A 6,368-nucleotide genomic window follows, 5' to 3' on the forward strand; every position below is an offset into this window, starting at 1 on the left:
CCCTGTTCTCACCAGAAATCACCTGACTGTCTGCTGTGGTGCATGACTCAGATGTGGAGTGGAGCCATGAGGTCAAAGGGAGCTTTAGCACTGCGTGTGCTGGCTGCCAGCAGTGGCCACTCGGTGCTGTGAGCTCTGGGAGTGGCATGTGCCACTCCTCCACCATCCACGTCACCCTCCAGCGTGGCACTCGTGACTCCTGCTCTGGGTGCCAGCTTACAGCCACCCCACTTGGAGCACATCCCAGCAGCACAGTCCTGCTGGATCAAATCATTCAAATCACACCCTGTCACCAGCCAGACACTGCCCACTCTGCCCACTCTTCAATTCATTTTCTCTCCTCAACCCGTAAAATTAGCAAATCTCGTGTAAATCCTTACTCCACAGAGGGACTGTGCTGACAGAGCATTGGTTTTGGCAGTTTGGGACAGGTGAATTTTTAAMAAGGAGAAGGAAACAGCTAAAAATATCCAAATACAAACAGTAAGAGAAAGTTCAGTTATCCAAGGTACTTCAAGAGCTTGGCTCCATTATGTATTACTTCCTTATACAATTTACACCAAAAAACTTGGGAAATGCAAAGAAAATCACATGTCCTGCTCAGCTTGAAGGCTGATTTTTTTTCCTACAAAACACCCAGTGCTTGAGAGGACTGGAACCCCTGTGATCTCCCTGGGAAGGCTTGCCAAAAAACAGTGGGGTGAGCTAAGCAAAGAGGAAGAGTTTGGTGTCTTCCCTGGCTGTCTGAGAACGCCCTGCAGACTGGAGARCCGCTGCCAAAGGGATCATGTTTTATGGTGGAGAAGGGAGGAGTTTGCTCATGGATAACAACAGGAATGGCTCTGTGCAGATTAGGTGCTCTTCAGGAAGACTGTAAATCCCGAGTCTGGAAACCCACACAGAACAGGCAGCCGTCTTAATAGAAACGAGGATTAGAAATTAGCTGAGGTCTTTAGCGATATTTTTAGAAGGTTGCTCCTGACAGGTTAGGCTGCTGAGAACCAGAGGAAAGTGCCGAACCCTGAATTACTTGGGAAAGGATCACACAGTGCAGTGYGTGATTAGAGGCTGGCTAGCTTAGCGACGAGGGGGATAGGTGGGTTAGGGCTGATTCGGGAGGAATTAGCAAGGGAAATTGCTTGAGAAGCAGAATTTGATTAGGGGCAGCCAACATGGATTTGTGGAGGGAAAGCTATGTGTAACTAACTTGCTGGAGTCTGGGGGAAGCAGCGTTCCCCGGCAGCCTGTGGAGTGTGAGTTTTATGTAACCTGATCTGCAAAGGGAAAGGGCCCAGTGACACCAGAATGGTGACACTGGGTGGGGAAAGAGGAGGCAGAGAGTCTGTGCAGATATAAGGGATGGAGGTGATCCCCATCCATCCCCCTGTTCTCATTTTTATGGGACAAGGCCTATCGCTTTCCCCCATGTCCCATGCTCTTCTCTTTGAGCTTTCAGTCCATGGGATTGACTCTTTTTGGAGTATCAAACCTCTCTATCCACCCCACCACGCCAGCATGGTCTGCCTTAGGATCCAAAAGGGGATAAAACACCTCTGAAGAGGACATTCATAGGGCAGCACCTGTCCCACATCACTGCAGACACGACACGGGTGGGGAACCAGGAATGTGGGTCCATCCTGTCCCAGGACGGGTCATGGAACCATTGCACCACCCTGGGTTGTGACAGTACATTATGGCCAGGTCCACCCACCTCCTCCCTGTTTTGTGTGCCCCCAGCTCCTCCCAAAAACCCTTCCAGGAGATACAGACAAGTCCCCGGTGTCCCCAAAGCCACCTCGTTGCCTGTGGTTCCCCTGCACCAGCATCCTGCTCGTTGCTCCAGCTGCAGAGCTGCTGCTGTGGCATTAACATTCCAGTGACTGCAGCTCTCATTTGCCTTTTCCAGGTCTCTGAACTCCAACCCCAATGTCCTGCTTTTCAGCTCATAATTTCGTACCGKGCTCTTAAAACTGAATTTTATTTTTATTGCGATGACCCTGTGGTGCTGCCAGATCCCTCTGTGGAGGARACGATGACATCTCCATTACACAGCTCAGATAAGTGTCTTAAAGAGACCACACACAAAGGAACCTAATGGTACCTATTTTTATTAGGTTTATTACAGGAGGGGAAGGAAAGCAGTCCGATCTCCCCACAGGATACTCCGTTAACAGCAGCAGGCAGAGAGGAGAGATCTGTGGAGGCGGATCAGTTTTCCAAGAATATTAGCTACTGCTGCTCTAAAATTAGAGTCTGGGGAGAGCAGACAGGTTGACATAATTGAAAGGGCTGTCTTATGGGATGACATAGTTAAACGAGTCCATGATCAGCTTTAGAGTGACAGCTCAGCGACTTCTCCTAATCCTCAAAGGAGCGCCGAGTTGCGAGGCTGTGATTTAACTAGTCCTGGATCTTATCTTGTGATGATGTCAATATTATTAGAACCCTCTCCTAAAGAGATGCCTCCAAAATCGCTGTACATGAACCAACCAGCTCTACAGGCACGATTCTCCTGCAGCTTCACCCTGTGGCTGACACAAACACTCCTGTGCTGCCTTTCCTACCTGATTCTGTCCCCKTGGGCTGGGCTCAGGGGAAAGTCCAGAAACAGGATTAAGAACCTCATTTTGGGATGGAGCTGAAAAATGTCCTTCAGCCGCCCATTTTATTCAACATAATTTAATAGCAAACACAAACTAACAAAGTTAGAGGTGAAATATAATAGCAGGGACCCCATAAAAAGTAACCTAATCTGTAAGATAAATAGACAACACTTTAGCCTGGGGAGATAGCAAATAAAAGAGAAATATGAGCAGAGCCATTCTCAATTCATAACTAACTTTAAAGAGAAATAATGAAGATGAGTTCTCCAACTTTTAATGCCCTAAGATTCTTCTCAAGGAAAAAAAAAAATAAAAAAAAAAGCATTTTTGGTGTTTTCCTTATATATTGTCCCCAGCCAAATGTCCTGGATCATTCCCACACAAGGAGACATCCATCAGAAAGGGAAATTATTCACAGAAACCCTGCTGCAGTTTCTGATGGAGCAGGAGGCACCAGGGATGGATCGCTTCAAGCTGCTGGATCCTCTTGGTTGGATCCACCTCCCACTGCCTTATTTTGGGTGCACAGCTCAGAGCACCCAYTGCCTTCACGGTGGCATTCGTCTGACATTTATTATTTTAAGGRGTTTTAGGAATTTTTTTGTCAGTGCCTACTTTGACTTCAAAGGCTGGGATTTTCCAAGCAGCCTGCTGCATTTAGGCACCTAAATCCCATTGAGTTTCAAGTGTGTATCAGCCCTTAGGCTCCTTGGCAAATCCTTGCTGAGTGCCTGAGGGCTCATCAGCAGCCCCTGTTCCACTGCTGGATTGACACAGACACCATTGTGTAGTGGAACGGTCTCTTGTTTAAAAAAACTCTTCCTAAACGATGAAATAAACGGCAAAGAACCACCTCTGATGGTTAATTTTTGGGGATATATACCTGTAAAGAATGTTGAATCATCTCCTTGGTTTATGCTAAAAAAATCTCTGGGCTTTGTGGGCTGAACTTCTGAGGTGAAATGCTCCTAATTTCAGGTTTTGGCCCTCTGGTGAAATATTTATTGTTTTAGAGGTAAACCCTATGATATCTCCCACTGTCTCTCTGATTCCCACTATGTCTCCAACCCCGTTTTACAGCACCCAAGAAGGATCTGTTTAGGAGGAACAAAAAATCAGCAGAATTGATCTATTTGCTTTGCAGTTTGTAATGTCCCAACTCAAAAGAAAAGAGCTCAGAGAGCAGCTGAGCTGGCAGTGGGACATGTACAGAGGACACTCACCTTTGAAAAGACTTTCTCAAAGGGTGGGTATCATTGCAGCAGCCTTCCTAATAGCAGTGGGAAAATAAATCCCTTTTCACTGATCAAACTCTAATTTCTTACCTGGCAGAAAACAGATTCGGGATCTCCATGGCAGATTTTCAGGGATAACAATTGCCTTTTTCTCGAGACCATACTGCAAACAGGATGACAGGATGACATCACTACTGAGCCCCAGATTTCCTGGGCACTGCCATGAAGGCATCAATTAACAAGGGAAGTTAGACCCCAAATATTCCTTATTCATTGCATTGCTGGTTCTGAGTTGAAGCATTTCACTGAAAATCAAGACTCTATTCCTTAAGCATTTTAACTGATGACGATTTAGTAACAGTGGCAAACCACAGCATTGTATTTAATATTCTTATTTTTATAAGAATAAAGACTTTTTATAAAGTCTTTCTCCCTGTTTTGTAGCACYAAGAAATAAACCTGAGCCCTCRTAAGTGGCATTTGGTTTGTGCTGTSAGYACARGGGTGGACCAAAAACATTTCTGGTGCAGATGARAGGGTCTTCCGCAGATCAGAAAGGGGGAGGATGGGCAGGGGGGTCAGAAAGAAAAGGACAGAACCAGGAGGGAACATCTGTACAGAGGAGAAGGACCCCTCAGATCATGAATCCCACGGTGGGCAGACAGCTCTGACGAAATCATCTCCAGAAGTGATGAGTGATTTGGGTCATACCCACTTTGCAGGTGACATTGGAACTGGGGAATAGGACATAAATTTTGGCTGTTCCCCTGGTTTTCCCCCACCCATCCATCCCAACCACCCATTTATGGTGACCTTCACCATAAACGCTGCACCCACTGCCCTGGAGGCAGCAGCAGCATCCCTGGGAGGTGATGGAGAGGTGATTGGAAAGGTGTCCGTGGCACAAGGACAAGGACATGCGACACTCGGAGCCGGAGCCACGAGGTGGCACCATGTCCCTGCTAACCCGCACGGCGGGGTCACCTCTGCGGCCACGCAGCCTGCAGGACCCTCTCACCTGAAACCCTCCCACTTTCGGGATTTTTGGGGGTTTTGAATGTCTGGTCAGCCCTCCCTTCTGTAAGAACCAGCTGAGGAAGGAGGTGGTACCCATGGAACACCCTCGCCTGTGAGAGCCCCCTGCATCTCCCGCAGAGCTCTGCTCACCTGGCAGCACTGGAATGAGGTTTGCAGAGCCTTGCTGACATCTCCCACGGGTTACAGTCTCCTCAGAGTGTCCTGGGCTCCTGTCCCTGCTGGCACAGTCACAGAGATGTCGGTGTCACAGTGATGGTTGTGCCTGGCTGGYGAGTCTGACCCGTTTTGGGGTGCCCTGGCTGTGCCCCCAACCCTTCAGGGACCTGCAGGCAGGAGAGCTCATTTCTCACACACAGCTTGGTCACCCAATCGCAGAATTCTTTAGGTTGGCAAAGAACTTCAAGCTCATCAAGTCCAACCATTAACACAGCACCAAGCCATGTCCCTAAGGAAAAAGGGAAAGTCTCAAGGAAAAAGGCAAAGTCTCAAGAAAAAAGGGAAAGTCTCAAGGAAAAAGGGAAAGCTGTGCACCAGTATATTTTCCTGGAAACAGCAAACATTTAGTATTATTGTGACATGCTGGGAGGGATTCAGATGTGTCTATATCTTGAGAAACTTTAAACTCCATACCTTCAGATCACATCCATCTTAGCAGAAGCACCAGTGCAGAAAAGAAATGCAGTGGGTGACAGCCCCAAATGCAAGGAACCCAGCACCTGGTTAGTGCCTCGATTATGTTCCTGAGCTCCTGAATGCTGAATTTCCCCAGCCTAACCCAGTCTTTCAGCAAAGCCCTGCAGATGAATGCCCTGTTCTCATCAGGGGTACAGCTCCAGGATTGTCTTTCCCCACCCCGAGCTCCCCTGACCCAACACTGACACCCTGGGACTGACTGCTCAGGTGCTGCATGGAAAACACAGTGACCRCTGCACCCGAGTCTGCTTTAGGGAGGGAAACACCAGAGCAAGTCATAGGGACCGTTAAATGAAAATTCCCCAGTGGAAAAGGTGTTTTGCATGTGCTGAGAAAGCTCCAGCAGCTCCTTCTGCTCTTGCTTTAGAGCGTGGAGCAACCAGCCAAAAAAAAACAAAAAACAAAAAAAAAAAACCAAAAACAAAACCCAGTGCTTCTTTCTGAAGAGGAAGCAGCTCAAAGGGAGCTCTCCTGCCTGGGTTCACTGTCCCTGGCAGTGTGCTCAGAGCAGGGAGAGAGAGCCTGGAAATACCTGCTTTATTCCTGACACAATGCTCTGCGGCTGAACAATGCATTTGCCAATTCAATTTATTCCAACAAGTTCCTTGGGAAGACAGCAAAGCAAATCCAGGTGGCAATTACCGAATTCRGGCTCTGCCCTGAACTCGGGGAAACAAAGGGGCAAGATATGAGAGAAATAGCAAGTTCTGCTGGCAATCCCACAACGGCAGAATCCTAAGTGCTTTTAATCACGTGCTTGCAGGTATTCAGCTGAAAAAAACCCCTGTGTCATTGGGCA

This window comes from Malurus melanocephalus, unplaced genomic scaffold, assembly GCF_030028575.1.
Source record: "Malurus melanocephalus ecotype Western Australia unplaced genomic scaffold, MMel_1.1 scaffold_425, whole genome shotgun sequence".
Classification (NCBI taxonomy): domain Eukaryota; kingdom Metazoa; phylum Chordata; class Aves; order Passeriformes; family Maluridae; genus Malurus; species Malurus melanocephalus.